At 47.0% G+C, this 18459-nt stretch overlaps 1 protein-coding gene across 6 annotated transcripts in view; it reads left to right on the forward strand.

The window, feature by feature from the left end:
- ppp2r5d (protein phosphatase 2, regulatory subunit B', delta) overlaps window positions 1-18459 on the forward strand; it is a 352877-nt gene that overhangs the window by 282882 nt on the left and 51536 nt on the right. The gene's annotated exons all lie outside the window — the stretch shown is intronic.

Genomic DNA, 18459 nt, shown 5'->3' on the forward strand with positions numbered 1-18459 from the left:
CACTGATGGGTATCTGTGTTACAGTTCTGACAGTGTAGGGGTGTTCATTGATGGGTATCTGTGATACAGTTCTGACAGTGTAGTGGTGTTCACTAGGTATTTGTACAGTTCTGACAGTGTAGTGGTGTTCACTGATGGGTATCTGTACAGTTCTGACAGTGTAGGGGTGTTCACTGATGGGTATCAGTGATACAGTTCTGACAGTGTCGGGGTGTTCACTGATGGGTATCTGTACAGTTCTGACAGTGTAGGGGTGTTCACTGATGGGTGTCTCTGATACAGTTTTGACAGTGTAGGGGTGTTCACTGATGGGTATCTGCACAGTTCTGACAGTGTAGGGGTGTTCACTGATGGGTATCAGTGATACAGTTCTGACAGTGTCGGGGTGTTCACTGATGGGTATCTGTGATACAGTTCTGACAGTGTCGGGGTGTTCACTGATGGGTATCTGATACAGTTCTGACAGTGTAGAGGTGTTCACTGATGGGTGGTTCTGATACAGTTCTGACAGTGTCGGGGTGTTCACTGATGGGTATCTGTGATACAGTTCTGACAGTGTCGGGGTGTTCACTGATGGGTATCTGTGTGTTCACTGATGGGTGTCTGTGATACAGTTCTGACAGTGAAGAGGTGTTCACTGATGGGTATCTGTGATACAGTTCTGACAGTGTAGTGGTGTTCACTGATGGGTATCTGTGTTACAGTTCTGACAGTGTAGAGGTGTTCACTGATGGGTGTCTGTGATACAGTTCTGACAGTGTAGGGGTGTTCACTGATGGGTGTCTGTGATACAGTTCTGGCAGTGTAGGGGTGTTCACTGATGGGTGTCTGTGATACAGTTCTGACAGTGAAGAGGTGTTCACTGATGGGTATCTGTGTTACAGTTCTGACAGTGTAGGGGTGTTCATTGATGGGTATCTGTGATACAGTTCTGACAGTGTAGTGGTGTTCACTAGGTATTTGTACAGTTCTGACAGTGTAGTGGTGTTCACTGATGGGTATCTGTACAGTTCTGACAGTGTAGGGGTGTTCACTGATGGGTATCAGTGATACAGTTCTGACAGTGTCGGGGTGTTCACTGATGGGTCTCTGTGATACAGTTCTGACAGTGTAGAGGTGTTCACTGATGGGTATCTGTGATACAGTTCTGACAGTGTCGGTGTGTTCACTGATGGGTATCTGATACAGTTCTGACAGTGTCGGGGTGTTCACTGATGGGTCTCTGTGATACAGTTCTGACAGTGTAGAGGTGTTCACTGATGGGTATTAGTGATACAGTTCTGACAGTGTCGGGGTGTTCACTGATGGGTATCTGTGATACAGTTATGACAGTGTAGGGGTATTCACTGATGGGTATCTGTGTTACAGTTCTGACAGTGTAGGGGTGTTCATTGATGGGTATCTGTGATACAGTTCTGACAGTGTACGGTTGTTCTCTGATGGGTATCTGTGATACAGTTCTGACAGTGTCGGGGTGTTCACTGATGGGTGTCTGTGATACAGTTCTGACAGTGTCGGGGTGTTCACTGATGGGTATCTGTGATACAGTTCTGACAGTGTAGGGGTGTTCATTGATGGGTATCTGTGATACAGTTCTGACAGTGTACGGGTGTTCACTGATGGGTATCTGTGATACAGTTCTGACAGTGTCGGGGTGTTCACTGATGGGTGTCTGTGATACAGTTCTGACAGTGTCGGGGTGTTCACTGATGGGTATCTGTGATACAGTTCTGACAGTGTAGGGGTGTTCACTGATGGGTATCTGTGATCCAGTTCTGACAGTGTCGGGGTGTTCACTGATGGGTATCTGTGATACAGTTCTGACAGTGTAGTGGTGTTCACTGATGGGTATCTGTACAGTTGTGACAGTGCAGTGGTGTTCACTGATGGGTATCTGTACAGTTTTGACAGTGTCGGGGTGTTCACTGATGGGTATCTGTCTTACAGTTCTGACAGTGTCGGGGTGTTCACTGATGGGTATCTGTGATACAGTTCTGACAGTGTCGGGGTGTTCACTGATGGGTATCTGCACAGTTCTGACAGTGTGGTGGTGTTCACTGATGGGTATCTGTGATACAGTTCTGTCAGTGTCGGGGTGTTCACTGATGGGTATCAGTGATACAGTTCTGACAGTGTAGGGGTGTTCACTGATGGGTGTCTCTGATACAGTTTTGACAGTGTAGGGGTGTTCACTGATAGTTATCTATACAGTTCTGACAGTGTAGGGGTGTTCACTGATGGGTGTCTCTGATACAGTTTTGACAGTGTAGGGGTGTTCACTGATGGGTGTCTCTGATACAGTTTTGACAGTGTAGGGGTGTTCACTGATAGTTATCTGTACAGTTCTGGCAGTGTAGGGGTGTTCACTGATGGATATCTGTACAGTTCTGACAGTGTAGGGGTGTTCACTGATGGGTATTTGTGCAGTTCTGACAGTGTAGTGGTGTTCACTGATGGGTATCTGTACAGTTCTGACAGTGTAGGGGTGTTCACTGATGGGTATCTGTACAGTTCTGACAGTGTAGGGGTGTTCACTGATGGGTGTCTGTGATCATGTTCTGACAGTGTAGAGGTGTTCACTGATGGGTATCTGTGATACAGTTATGACAGTGTCGGGGTGTTCACTGATGGGTATCTGTGATACAGTTCTGACAGTGTAGAGGTGTTCGCTGATGGGTATCTGTGATACAGTTGTGACAGTGTCGGGGTGTTCACTGATGGGTATCTGATACAGTTCTGACAGTGTAGGGGTGTTCACTGATGGGTATCAGTGATACAGTTCTGACAGTGTCGGGGTGTTCACTGATGGGTATCTGTGATACAGTTATGACAGTGTCGGGGTGTTCACTGATGGGTATCTGTGATACAGTTCTGACAGTGTAGAGGTGTTCACTGATGGGTATCTGTGATACAGTTGTGACAGTGTCGGGGTGTTCACTGATGGGTGGTTCTGATACAGTTTTGACAGTGTAGGGGTGTTCACTGATAGGTATCTGTACAGTTCTGGCAGTGTAGGGGTGTTCACTGATGGGTATCTGTGATTCAGTTCTGACAGTGTAGGGGTGTTCACTGATGGGTGTCTGTGATACAGTTCTGACAGTGAAGAGGTGTTCACTGATGGGTATCTGTGTTACAGTTCTGACAGTGTAGGGGTGTTCACTGATGGGTGTCTGTGATACAGTTCTGACAGTGAAGAGGTGTTCACTGATGGGTATCTGTGATACAGTTCTGACAGTGTAGTGGTGTTCACTGATGGGTATCTGTGTTACAGTTCTGACAGTGTAGAGGTGTTCACTGATGGGTGTCTGTGATACAGTTCTGACAGTGTCGGGGTGTTCACTGATGGGTGTCTGTGATACAGTTCTGGCAGTGTAGGGGTGTTCACTGATGGGTGTCTGTGATACAGTTCTGACAGTGAAGAGGTGTTCACTGATGGGTATCTGTGTTACAGTTCTGACAGTGTAGTGGTGTTCACTAGGTATTTGTACAGTTCTGACAGTGTAGTGGTGTTCACTGATGGGTATCTGTACAGTTCTGACAGTGTAGGGGTGTTCACTGATGGGTATCAGTGATACAGTTCTGACAGTGTCGGGGTGTTCACTGATGGGTATCTGTACAGTTCTGACAGTGTAGGGGTGTTCACTGATGGGTGTCTCTGATACAGTTTTGACAGTGTAGGGGTGTTCACTGATGGGTATCTGCACAGTTCTGACAGTGTAGGGGTGTTCACTGATGGGTATCAGTGATACAGTTCTGACAGTGTCGGGGTGTTCACTGATGGGTATCTGTGATACAGTTCTGACAGTGTCGGGGTGTTCACTGATGGGTATCTGATACAGTTCTGACAGTGTAGAGGTGTTCACTGATGGGTGGTTCTGATACAGTTCTGACAGTGTCGGGGTGTTCACTGATGGGTATCTGTGATACAGTTCTGACAGTGTCGGGGTGTTCACTGATGGGTATCTGTGTGTTCACTGATGGGTATCTGTGATACAGTTCTGACAGTGTCGGGGTGTTCACTGATGGGTATCTGTGATACAGTTCTGACAGTGTAGGGGTGTTCACTGATGGGTATCTGTGATACAGTTCTGACAGTGTCGGGGTGTTCACTGATGGGTGTCTGTGATACAGTTCTGACAGTGTAGGGGTGTTCACTGATAGGTATCTGTGATACAGTTCTGACAGTGTCGGGGTGTTCACTGATGGGTGTCTGTGATACAGTTCTGACAGTGTAGGGGTGTTCACTGATAGGTATCTGTGATACAGTTCTGACAGTGTCGGGGTGTTCACTGATGGGTATCTGTACAGTTCTGACAGTGAAGGGGTGTTCACTGATGGGTATGTTTACAGTTCTGACAGTGTAGGGGTGTTCACTGATGGGTGTCTGATACAGTTTGGACAGTGTCGGAGTGTTCACTGATGGGTATCTGCACAGTTCTGACAGTGTAGGGGTGTTCACTGATGGGTATGTGTGATACAGTTCTGACAGTGTCGGGGTGTTCACTGATGGGTGTCTCTGATACAGTTTTGACAGCGTAGGGGTGTTCACTGATAGGTATCTGTACAGTTCTGACAGTGTAGTGGTGTTCACTGATGGGTATCTGTACAGTTTTGACAGTGTAGGGGTGTTCACTGATGAGTGTCTCTGAAACCGTTTTGACAGTGTCGGGGTGTTCACTGATAGTTATCTGTACAGTTCTGGCAGTGTAGAGGTGTTCACTGATGGATATCTGTGATACAGTTCTGACAGTGTAGGGGTGTTCACTGATGGGTGTCTCTGATACAGTTTTGACAGTGTAGGGGTGTTCACTGATAGGTATCTGTACAGTTCTGGCAGTGTAGGGGTGTTCACTGATGGATATCTGTACAGTTCTGACAGTGTAGGGGTGTTCACTGATGGGTATCTGTACAGTTCTGACAGTGCAGGGGTGTTCACTGATGGGTATCTGCACAGTACTGACAGTGTAGGGGTGTTCACTGATGGGTGTCTCTGATACAGCTTTGACAGTGTAGGGGTGTTCACTGATGGGTATCAGTGATACAGTTCTGACAGTGTCGGGGTGTTCCCTGATGGGTATCTGTGATACAGTTCTGACAGTGTAGAGGTGTTCACTGATGGGTATCTGTGATACAGTTGTGACAGTGTCGGGGTGTTCACTGATGGGTATCTGATACAGTTCTGACAGTGTAGAGGTGTTCACTGATGGGTATCAGTGATACAGTTCTGACAGTGTCGGGGTGTTCACTGATGGGTATTTGTACAGTTCTGACAGTGTAGTGGTGTTCACTGATGGGTATCTGTACAGTTCTGACAGTGTAGGGGTGTTCACTGATGGGTGTCTCTGATACAGTTTTGACAGTGTAGGGGTGTTCACTGATGGGTATCTGCACAGTTCTGACAGTGTAGGGGTGTTCACTGATGGGTATCAGTGATACAGTTCTGACAGTGTCGGGGTGTTCACTGATGGGTATCTGTGATACAGTTCTGACAGTGTCGGGGTGTTCACTGATGGGTATCTGATACAGTTCTGACAGTGTAGAGGTGTTCACTGATGGGTGGTTCTGATACAGTTCTGACAGTGTCGGGGTGTTCACTGATGGGTATCTGTGATACAGTTCTGACAGTGTCGGGGTGTTCACTGATGGGTATCTGTGTGTTCACTGATGGGTATCTGTGATACAGTTCTGACAGTGTCGGGGTGTTCACTGATGGGTATCTGTGATACAGTTCTGACAGTGTAGGGGTGTTCACTGATGGGTATCTGTGATACTGTTCTGACAGTGTCGGGGTGTTCACTGATGGGTGTCTGTGATACAGTTCTGACAGTGTAGGGGTGTTCACTGATAGGTATCTGTGATACAGTTCTGACAGTGTCGGGGTGTTCACTGATGGGTGTCTGTGATACAGTTCTGACAGTGTAGTGGTGTTCACTAGGTATTTGTACAGTTCTGACAGTGTAGTGGTGTTCACTGATGGGTATCTGTACAGTTCTGACAGTGTAGGGGTGTTCACTGATGGGTATCAGTGATACAGTTCTGACAGTGTCGGGGTGTTCACTGATGGGTATCTGTACAGTTCTGACAGTGTAGGGGTGTTCACTGATGGGTGTCTCTGATACAGTTTTGACAGTGTAGGGGTGTTCACTGATGGGTATCTGCACAGTTCTGACAGTGTAGGGGTGTTCACTGATGGGTATCAGTGATACAGTTCTGACAGTGTCGGGGTGTTCACTGATGGGTATCTGTGATACAGTTCTGACAGTGTCGGGGTGTTCACTGATGGGTATCTGATACAGTTCTGACAGTGTAGAGGTGTTCACTGATGGGTGGTTCTGATACAGTTCTGACAGTGTCGGGGTGTTCACTGATGGGTATCTGTGATACAGTTCTGACAGTGTCGGGGTGTTCACTGATGGGTATCTGTGTGTTCACTGATGGGTATCTGTGATACAGTTCTGACAGTGTCGGGGTGTTCACTGATGGGTATCTGTGATACAGTTCTGACAGTGTAGGGGTGTTCACTGATGGGTATCTGTGATACAGTTCTGACAGTGTCGGGGTGTTCACTGATGGGTGTCTGTGATACAGTTCTGACAGTGTAGGGGTGTTCACTGATAGGTATCTGTGATACAGTTCTGACAGTGTCGGGGTGTTCACTGATGGGTGTCTGTGATACAGTTCTGACAGTGTAGGGGTGTTCACTGATAGGTATCTGTGATACAGTTCTGACAGTGTCGGGGTGTTCACTGATGGGTATCTGTACAGTTCTGACAGTGAAGGGGTGTTCACTGATGGGTATGTTTACAGTTCTGACAGTGTAGGGGTGTTCACTGATGGGTGTCTGATACAGTTTGGACAGTGTCGGAGTGTTCACTGATGGGTATCTGCACAGTTCTGACAGTGTAGGGGTGTTCACTGATGGGTATGTGTGATACAGTTCTGACAGTGTCGGGGTGTTCACTGATGGGTGTCTCTGATACAGTTTTGACAGCGTAGGGGTGTTCACTGATAGGTATCTGTACAGTTCTGACAGTGTAGTGGTGTTCACTGATGGGTATCTGTACAGTTTTGACAGTGTAGGGGTGTTCACTGATGAGTGTCTCTGAAACCGTTTTGACAGTGTCGGGGTGTTCACTGATAGTTATCTGTACAGTTCTGGCAGTGTAGAGGTGTTCACTGATGGATATCTGTGATACAGTTCTGACAGTGTAGGGGTGTTCACTGATGGGTGTCTCTGATACAGTTTTGACAGTGTAGGGGTGTTCACTGATAGGTATCTGTACAGTTCTGGCAGTGTAGGGGTGTTCACTGATGGATATCTGTACAGTTCTGACAGTGTAGGGGTGTTCACTGATGGGTATCTTTACAGTTCTGACAGTGCAGGGGTGTTCACTGATGGGTATCTGCACAGTACTGACAGTGTAGGGGTGTTCACTGATGGGTGTCTCTGATACAGCTTTGACAGTGTAGGGGTGTTCACTGATGGGTATCAGTGATACAGTTCTGACAGTGTCGGGGTGTTCCCTGATGGGTATCTGTGATACAGTTCTGACAGTGTAGAGGTGTTCACTGATGGGTATCTGTGATACAGTTCTGACAGTGTCGGGGTGTTCACTGATGGGTATCTGATACAGTTCTGACAGTGTAGAGGTGTTCACTGATGGGTATCAGTGATACAGTTCTGACAGTGTCGGGGTGTTCACTGATGGGTATTTGTACAGTTCTGACAGTGTAGTGGTGTTCACTGATGGGTATCTGTACAGTTCTGACAGTGTAGGGGTGTTCACTGATGGGTGTCTCTGATACAGTTTTGACAGTGTAGGGGTGTTCACTGATGGGTATCTGCACAGTTCTGACAGTGTAGGGGTGTTCACTGATGGGTATCAGTGATACAGTTCTGACAGTGTCGGGGTGTTCACTGATGGGTATCTGTGATACAGTTCTGACAGTGTCGGGGTGTTCACTGATGGGTATCTGATACAGTTCTGACAGTGTAGAGGTGTTCACTGATGGGTGGTTCTGATACAGTTCTGACAGTGTCGGGGTGTTCACTGATGGGTATCTGTGATACAGTTCTGACAGTGTCGGGGTGTTCACTGATGGGTATCTGTGTGTTCACTGATGGGTATCTGTGATACAGTTCTGACAGTGTAGGGGTGTTCACTGATGGGTGTCTGATACAGTTTGGACAGTGTCGGAGTGTTCACTGATGGGTATCTGCACAGTTCTGACAGTGTAGGGGTGTTCACTGATGGGTATGTGTACAGTTCTGACAGTGTAGGAGTGTTCGCTGATGGGTGTCTGATACAGTTTGGACAGTGTCGGAGTGTTCACTGATGGGTATCTGCACAGTTCTGACAGTGTAGGGGTGTTCACTGATGGATATCTGTACAGTTCTGACAGTGTAGGGGTGTTCAATGATGGGTATCTGTGATACGGTTCTGACAGTGTCGCGGTGTTCACTGATGGGTTTCTGTGATACAGTTCTGACAGTGTCGGGGTGTTCACTGATGGGTTTCTGTGATACAGTTCTGACAGTGTCGGGGTGTTCACTGATGGGTATCTGTGATACAGTGCTGACAGTGTCGGGGTGTTCACTGATGGGTATCTGTGATACAGTTCTGACAGTGTAGGGGTGTTCACTGATGGGTAACTGTGATACAGTTCTGACAGTGTAGGGGTGTTCACTGATAGGTATCTGTGTACAGTTCTGACAGTGTCGGGGTGTTCACTGATGAGTATCTGTGATACAGTTCTGGCAGTGTAGGGATGTTCACTGATGGGTGTGTTTGATACAGTTCTGACAGTGTCGGGGTGTTCACTGATGGGTATCTGTACAGTTCTGACAGTGTAGGTGTGTTCACTGATGTGTTTCTCTGATACAGTTTTGACAGTGTAGGGGTGTTCACTGATGGGTATCTGTGTTACAGTTCTGACAGTGTCGGGGTGTTCACTGATGGGTGTCTCTGATACAGTTTTGACAGTGTAGGTGTGTTCATTGATAGTTATCTGTACAGTTCTGGCAGTGTAGGGGTGTTCACTAATGGATATCTGTACAGTTCTGACAGTGTAGGGGTGTTCACTGATGGATATCTGTACAGTTCTGACAGTGTAGGGGTGTTCACTGATGGGTATCTGTACAGTTCTGACAGTGTCGGGGTGTTCACTGATGGGTGTCTCTGATCCAGCTTTGACAGTGTAGGGGTGTTCACTGACGGGTGTCTTTGACACAGTTCTGACAGTGTAGGGGTGTTCACTGATGGGTATCTGTGATACAGTTCTGACAGTGTAGAGGTGTTCACTTATGGGTATCTGTGATACAGTTCTGACAGTGTAGGGGTGTTCACTGATGGCTATCTGTGATACAGTTCTGACAGTGTAGGGGTGTTCACTGATGGGTATCAGTGATACAGTTCTGACAGTGTCGGGGTGTTCACTGGGTGTCTGTACAGTTCTGACAGTGTAGGGGTGTTCACTGATGGGTGTCTGTACAGTTCTGACAGTTTAACGGTGTTCACTGATGGGTATCTGTACAGTTCTGGCAGTGTAGAGGTGTTCACTGATGGGTGTCTCTGCTACAGTTTTGACAGTGTAGGGGTGTTCACTGATGGGTGTCTCTGATACAGTTTTGACATTGTAGGGGTGTTCACTGATGGGTATCTGTACAGTTCTGACAGTGTAGGGGTGTTCACTGATGGGTGTCTCTGATACAGTTTTGACAGTGTAGGGGTGTTCACTGATGGGTATCTGTACAGTTCTGACAGTGTAGGGGTGTTCACTGATAGTTATCTATACAGTTCTGGCAGTGTATGGGTGTTCACTGATGGGTGTCCCTGATACAGTTTTGACAGTGTGGGGGTGTTCACTGATGGGTGTCTCTGATACAGTTTTGACAGTGTAGGGGTGTTCACTGATGGGTATCTGTACAGTTCTGACAGTGTAGGGGTGTTCACTGATGGGTGTCTCTGATACACTTTTGACAGTGTAGGGGTGTTCACTGATAGTTATCTGTACAGTTCTGGCAGTGTAGGGGTGTTCACTGATGGATATCTGTACAGTTCTGACAGTGTAGGGGTGTTCACTGATGGGTATCTGTACAGTTCTGACAGTGTAGGGCTGTTCACTGATGGGTGTCTCTGATACACTTTTGACAGTGTCGGGGTGTTCACTGATAGTTATCTGTACAGTTCTGACAGTGTAGGGGTGTTCACTGATGGGTGTCTGTGATACAGTTCTGACAGTGTCGGGGTGTTCACTGATGGGTATCTGTGATACAGTTCTGACAGTGTAGGGGTGTTCACTGATGGGTGTCTGTGATACTGTTCTGACAGTGTAGGGGTGTTCACTGATGGTTGTCTGTGATACAGTTCTGACAGTGTAGGGGTGTTCACTGATGGGTATCTGTGATACAGTTCTGACAGTGTAGAGGTGTTCACTGATGGTTGTCTGTGACACAGTTCTGACCGTGTCGGGGTGTTCACTGATGGGTATCTGTGATACAGTTCTGACAGTGTAGGGGTGTTCACTGATGGGTGTCTGTGACACAGTTCTGACAGTTTAGGGGTGTTCACTGATGGGTATCTGTGATACAGTTCTGACAGTGTGGGGGTGTTCACTGACGGGTTTCTGTGATACAGTTCTGACAGTGTCGGGGTGTTCACTGATGGGTATCTGTGATACTGTTCTGACAGTGTAGGGGTGTTCACTGATGGGTTTCTGTGATACAGTTCTGACAGTGTCGGGGTGTTCACTGATGGGTATCTGTGATACAGTTCTGACAGTGTCGGGGTGTTCACTGATGGGTATCTGTGATCCAGTTCTGACAGTGTAGGGGTGTTCACTGATGGGTGTCTGTGATAAAGTTCTGACAGTGTAGAGGTGTTCACTGATGGGTATCTGTGATACAGTTCTGACAGTGTAGGGGTGTTCACTGATGGGTGTCTGTGATACAGTTCTGACAGTGTAGAGGTGTTCACTGATGGGTATCTGTGATACAGTTCTGACAGTGTAGAGGTGTTCACTGATGGGTATCTGTGATACAGTTCTGACAGTGTCGGGGTGTTCACTGATGGGTGTCTGTGATACAGTTCTGACAGTGTAGAGGTGTTCACTGATGGGTATCTGTGATACAGTTCTGACAGTGTAGAGGTGTTCACTGATGGGTATCTGTGATACAGTTCTGACAGTGTAGGGGTGTTCACTGATGGGTGTCTATGATACAGTTCTGACAGTGTAGAGGTGTTCACTGATGGGTGTCTGTTTTACAGTTCTGACAGTGTAGTGGTGTTCACTGATGGATATCTGTGATACAGTTCTGACAATGTAGAGGTGTTCACTGATGGGTGTCTGTGATAGTTCTGACAATGTCGGGGTGTTCACTGATGGATATCTGTGATCCAGTTCTGACAGTGTAGAGGTGTTCACTGATGGGTGTCTGTGATACAGTTCTGACCGTGTAGAGGTGTTCACTGATGGGTGTCTGTGACACAGTTCTGACAGTGTAGAGGTGTTCTCTGATGGGTGTCTGTGATACAGTTCTGACAGTGTAGAGGTGTTCACTGATGGGTGTCTGTGATACAGTTCTGACAGTGTAGGGGTGTTCACTGATGGGTGTCTGTTATACAGTTCTGACAGTGTAGGGGTGTTCACTGATGGGTGTCTGTTATACAGTTCTGACAGTGTTGGGGTGTTCACTGGGTATCTGTGATACAGTTCTGACAGTGTAGGGGTGTTCACTGATGGGTGTCTGTGATACAGTTCTGACAGTGTCGGGGTGTTCACTGATGGGTATCTGTGATACAGTTCTGACAGTGTAGGGGTGTTCACTGATGGGTGTCTGTGATACAGTTCTGACAGTGTAGGGGTGTTCACTGATGGTTGTCTGTGATACAGTTCTGACAGTGTCGGGGTGTTCACTGATGGGTATCTGTGACACAGTTCTGACAGTGTCGGGGTGTTCACTGATGGGTATCTGTGATACAGTTCTAACAGTGTAGAGGTGTTCACTGATGGGTGTCTGTGACACAGTTCTTTCAGTTTCGGGGTGTTCACTGATGGGTATCTGTGATACAGTTCTGACATTGTAGGGGTGTTCACTGATGGGTGTCTGTGTTACAGTTCTGACAGTGTAGAGGTGTTCACTGATTGGTGTCTGTGACACAGTTCTGACAGTGTCGGGGTGTTCACTGATGGGTGTCTGTGTTACAGTTCTGACAGTGTAGAGGTGTTCACTGATGGGTATCTGTGATACTGTTCTGACAGTGTAGAGGTGTTCACTGATGGCTGTCTGTGACACACTTCTGACAGTGTAGGGGTGTTCACTGATGGGTATCTGTGATACAGTTCTGACAATGTAGGGGTGTTCACTGATGGGTGTCTGTGTCACAGTTCTGACAGTGTAGGGGTGTTCACTGATGGGTATCTGTGATACAGTTCTAACAGTGTAGAGGTGTTCACTGATGGGTGTCTGTGACACAGTTCTGACAGTTTAGGGGTGTTCACTGATGGGTATCTGTGATACAGTTCTGACAGTGTGGGGGTGTTCACTGACGGGTTTCTGTGATACAGTTCTGACAGTGTCGGGGTGTTCACTGATGGGTATCTGTGATACTGTTCTGACAGTGTAGGGGTGTTCACTGATGGGTTTCTGTGATACAGTTCTGACAGTGTCGGGGTGTTCACTGATGGGTATCTGTGATACAGTTCTGACAGTGTCGGGGTGTTCACTGATGGGTATCTGTGATCCAGTTCTGACAGTGTAGGGGTGTTCACTGATGGGTGTCTGTGATAAAGTTCTGACAGTGTAGAGGTGTTCACTGATGGGTATCTGTGATACAGTTCTGACAGTGTAGGGGTGTTCACTGATGGGTGTCTGTGATACAGTTCTGACAGTGTAGAGGTGTTCACTGATGGGTATCTGTGATACAGTTCTGACAGTGTAGAGGTGTTCACTGATGGGTATCTGTGATACAGTTCTGACAGTGTCGGGGTGTTCACTGATGGGTGTCTGTGATACAGTTCTGACAGTGTAGAGGTGTTCACTGATGGGTATCTGTGATACAGTTCTGACAGTGTAGAGGTGTTCACTGATGGGTATCTGTGATACAGTTCTGACAGTGTAGGGGTGTTCACTGATGGGTGTCTATGATACAGTTCTGACAGTGTAGAGGTGTTCACTGATGGGTGTCTGTTTTACAGTTCTGACAGTGTAGTGGTGTTCACTGATGGATATCTGTGATACAGTTCTGACAATGTAGAGGTGTTCACTGATGGGTGTCTGTGATAGTTCTGACAATGTCGGGGTGTTCACTGATGGATATCTGTGATCCAGTTCTGACAGTGTAGAGGTGTTCACTGATGGGTGTCTGTGATACAGTTCTGACCGTGTAGAGGTGTTCACTGATGGGTGTCTGTGACACAGTTCTGACAGTGTAGAGGTGTTCTCTGATGGGTGTCTGTGATACAGTTCTGACAGTGTAGAGGTGTTCACTGATGGGTGTCTGTGATACAGTTCTGACAGTGTAGGGGTGTTCACTGATGGGTGTCTGTTATACAGTTCTGACAGTGTAGGGGTGTTCACTGATGGGTGTCTGTTATACAGTTCTGACAGTGTTGGGGTGTTCACTGGGTATCTGTGATACAGTTCTGACAGTGTAGGGGTGTTCACTGATGGGTGTCTGTGATACAGTTCTGACAGTGTCGGGGTGTTCACTGATGGGTATCTGTGATACAGTTCTGACAGTGTAGGGGTGTTCACTGATGGGTGTCTGTGATACAGTTCTGACAGTGTAGGGGTGTTCACTGATGGTTGTCTGTGATACAGTTCTGACAGTGTCGGGGTGTTCACTGATGGGTATCTGTGACACAGTTCTGACAGTGTCGGGGTGTTCACTGATGGGTATCTGTGATACAGTTCTAACAGTGTAGAGGTGTTCACTGATGGGTGTCTGTGACACAGTTCTTTCAGTTTCGGGGTGTTCACTGATGGGTATCTGTGATACAGTTCTGACATTGTAGGGGTGTTCACTGATGGGTGTCTGTGTTACAGTTCTGACAGTGTAGAGGTGTTCACTGATTGGTGTCTGTGACACAGTTCTGACAGTGTCGGGGTGTTCACTGATGGGTGTCTGTGTTACAGTTCTGACAGTGTAGAGGTGTTCACTGATGGGTATCTGTGATACTGTTCTGACAGTGTAGAGGTGTTCACTGATGGCTGTCTGTGACACACTTCTGACAGTGTAGGGGTGTTCACTGATGGGTATCTGTGATACAGTTCTGACAATGTAGGGGTGTTCACTGATGGGTGTCTGTGTCACAGTTCTGACAGTGTCGGGGTGTTCACTGATGGCTGTCTGTGACACTGTTCTGACAGTGTAGGGGTGTTCACTGATGGGTGTCTGTGACACACTTCTGACAGTGTAGGGGTGTTCACTGATGGGTATCTGTGATACAGTTCTGACAATGTAGAGGTGTTCACTGATGGGTGTCTGTGTCACAGTTCTGACAGTGTAGGGGTGTTCACTGATGGGTATCTGTGACACTGTTCTGACAGTGTAGGGGTGTTCACTGATGGGTATCTGTGATACAGTTCTGACAATGTAGGGGTTTTCACTGATGGGTGTCTGTGACACTGTTCTGACAGTGTAGGGGTGTTCACTGATGGGTGTCTGTGACACACTTCTGACAGTGTTGGGGTGTTCACTGATGGGTGTCTGTGATACAGTTCTGACAGTGTAGAGGTGTTCACTGATGGGTATCTGTGACACTGTTCTGACAGTGTAGGGGTGTTCACTGATGGGTATCTGTGACACTGTTCTGACAGTGTAGGGGTGTTCACTGATGGGTGTCTGTGACACACATCTGACAGTGTAGAGGTGTTCACTGATGGGTGTCTGTGATCCAGTTCTGACAGTGTAGAGGTGTTCACTGATGGGTATCTGTGACACTGTTCTGACAGTGTAGGGGTGTTCACCGATGGGTGTCTGTGCTACAGTTTTGACAGTGTAGGGGTGTTCACTGATGGGTGTCTGTGATACAGTTCTGACATTGTGGAGGTGTTCACTGATGGGTGTCTGTGATGCTGTTCTGACAGTGTAGGGGTGTTCACTGATGGGTGTCTGTGATACAGTTCTGACAGTGTTGAGGTGTTCACTGATGGGTGTCTGTGATACAGTTCTGAAAGTGTAGAGGTGTTCACTGATGGGTATCTGTGACACAGTTCTGACAGTTTAGGGGTGTTCACTGATGGGTGTCTGTGATACAGTTCTGACAGTGTAGGGGTGTTCTCTGATGGGTGTCTGTGATACAATTCTGACAGTGTAGGGGTGTTCACTGATGGGTATCTGTGACACACTTCTGACAGTGTCGGGGTGTTCACTGATGGGTGTCTGTGACACAGTTCTGACAGTGTAGAGGTGTTCACTGATGGGTATCTGTGATACAGTTCTGACAGTGTAGGGGTGTTCGCTGATGGGTATCTGTGATTCAGTTCTGACAGTGTAGGGGTGTTCGCTGATGGGTATCTGTGATACAGTTCTGACAGTGTAGAGGTGTTCACTGATGGGTGTTTGTGTCACAGTTCTGACAGTTTCGGGGTGTTCACTGATGGGTGTCTGTTTTACAGTTCTGACAGTGTAGGGGTGTTCACTGATGGGTATCTGTGTTACAGTTCTGACAGTGTAGAGGTGTTCACTGATGGGTGTCTGTGACACAGTTCTGACAGTTTAGGGTTGTTCAATGATGGGTGTCTGTGACACTGTTCTGTCAGTGTCGAGGTGTTCACTGATGGGTGTCTGTGATAAAGTTCTGACAGTGTAGGGGTGTTCACTGCTGGGTATCTGTGATGCACTTTTGACAGTGTAGGGGTGTTCACTGATAGGTATCTGTGATAGTTCTGACAGTGTCGGTGTTTTCACTGATGTGTGTTTGTGATACAGTTCTGACAGTGTTGGGGTGTTCACTGCTGGGTGTCAGTGATACAGTTTCGACAGTGTAGGGGTGTTCACTGATGGGTGTTGGTGATACATTTCTGACTGGTTTTCACTGAGGATCGTTGACAGTTTATGTGGCTCTGACTAATACTGTAGTTGCTCATGGGTGCCTGTTGATATGGTTCTGACAGTGTTCAATTGCCACTGATTCTGGTTGCCTGTGATACAATTCTGACTGTGTTGTGGTTACTGATGACTGTTGATGCAGCTCTGACTATGATTGAAGAAGCTTACTGATTGATGCCTGGTGATAAGGCTCTGACTGTGATTGGAGATGCTTACTGATTAGTGCCTGTTAATAAGTCTGTGACTGTGATTGAAGGTGCTTACTGATTGCCTCTTCATCAGGCTCTGACTGTGATTGAAGATGCTTACTGATTGCCTGTTGATCAGGCTCTGACTGTGATTGAAGATGCTTACTGATTGGTGCCTGTTGATAAGGCTCTGACTGTGATAGAAGGTGTTTACTGAATGACTGCCTCTTGATACGGCTCTGACTGTGATTGAGGTTGTTTGCTGAATGACTGGTGCCTGTTCATGAGGCTCTGACTGTGATTGAGAGTGTTTACTGAATGACTGGTGCCTGTTGATACGGCTCTGACTGTGATTGAAGGTGTTTACTGATGACTGGTGCCTGTTGATACGGCTCTGGCTGTGATTGTAGGTGTTTACTGAATGACTGCTTGTTGATAAGGCTCTGACTGTGATTGAGGGTGTTTACTGATTGACTGGTGCATGTTGATAAGGCTCTGACTGTGATTGAAGATGCTTACTGAATGACTAGCTTGTTGATATGGCTCTGGCTGTGATTGTAGGTGTTTACTGAATGACTGGTGCCTGTTGATAAGGCTCTGGCTGTGATTGTAGGTGTTTACTGATGACTGGTGCCTGTTGATAAGGCTCTGACTGTGATTGAAGGTGCTTACTGAATGACTGGTGCCTGTTGATATGGCTCTGGCTGTGATTGTAGGTGTTTACTGAATGACTGGTGCCTGTTGATAAGGCTCTGACTGTGATTGAAGGTGCTTACTGAATGACTGGTGCCTGTTGATGTGGCTCTGATTGTGATTGAGGGTGTTTACTGATTGACTGGTGCCTGTTGATAAGGCTCTGGCTGTGATTGTAGGTGTTTACTGATGACTGGTGCCTGTTGATAAGGCTCTGACTGTGATTGAAGGTGCTTACTGAATGACTGGTGCCTGTTGATATGGCTCTGGCTGTGATTGTAGGTGTTTACTGAATGACTGGTGCCTGTTGATAAGGCTCTGACTGTGATTGAAGGTGCTTACTGAATGACTGGTGCCTGTTGATGTGGCTCTGATTGTGATTGAGGGTGTTTACTGATTGACTGGTGCCTGTTGATAAGGCTCTGGCTGTGATTGTAGGTGTTTACTGATGACTGGTGCCTGTTGATAAGGCTCTGACTGTGATTGAAGGTGCTTACTGAATGACTGGTGCCTGTTGATATGGCTCTGGCTGTGATTGTAGGTGTTTACTGAATGACTGGTGCCTGTTGATAAGGCTCTGACTGTGATTGAAGGTGCTTACTGAATGACTGGTGCCTGTTGATGTGGCTCTGATTGTGATTGAGGGTGTTTACTGATTGACTGGTGCCTGTTGGTATGGCTTTGGCTGTGATTGTCGGTGTTTACTGAATGACTGGTGCCTGTTGATAAGGCTCTGACTGTGATTGAAGATGCTTACTGAATGACTGGTGCCTGTTGATACAGCTCTGACTGTGATTGAAGGTGCTTACTGAATGACTGGTGCCTGTTGATTAGGCTCTGACTATGATTGAGGGTGTTTACTGAATGACTGATGCCTGTTGATACGGCTCTGACTGTGATTGAAGGTGCTTACTGAATGACTGGTGCCTGTTGATAAGGCTCTGACTGTGATTGAAGGTGCTTACTGAATGACTGGTGCCTGTTGATAAGGCTCTGACTGTGATTGAAGATGCTTACTGAATGACTGGTGCCTGTTGATACAGCTCTGACTGTGATTGAAGGTGCTTACTGAATGACTGGTGCCTGTTGATTAGGCTCTGACTATGATTGAGGGTGTTTACTGAATGACTGATGCCTGTTGATACGGCTCTGACTGTGATTGAAGGTGCTTACTGAATGACTGGTGCCTGTTGATAAGGCTCTGACTGTGATTGAAGGTGCTTACTGAATGACTGACATTCTTTGCCAGATCGGAAAGGAGGGGTGTTCTGTTCCTAGTCTGCTGTCACCATGGCTAACTTCACAGTCAGATGAATCATTTTCAAAAATAAATTCTGTCCAATCTACTTACATTCAGAACAAACTCCATTCAAACACGTGACATTTTTGAGCAACAATAAAAACAAGCTGCCAGAAATGCATGGGGGTGTGGGTGTTGAAGTCTTTGAGTTCTGGCAGAGGGCGTCTGTCACACCCAGTGCATGACCTTGTTGCTGGACCACCTGCTGTGTATTTTCCGCACA

The sequence above is a fragment of the Heterodontus francisci genome, chromosome 3 (assembly GCF_036365525.1).
Source record: "Heterodontus francisci isolate sHetFra1 chromosome 3, sHetFra1.hap1, whole genome shotgun sequence".
NCBI lineage: Eukaryota > Metazoa > Chordata > Chondrichthyes > Heterodontiformes > Heterodontidae > Heterodontus > Heterodontus francisci.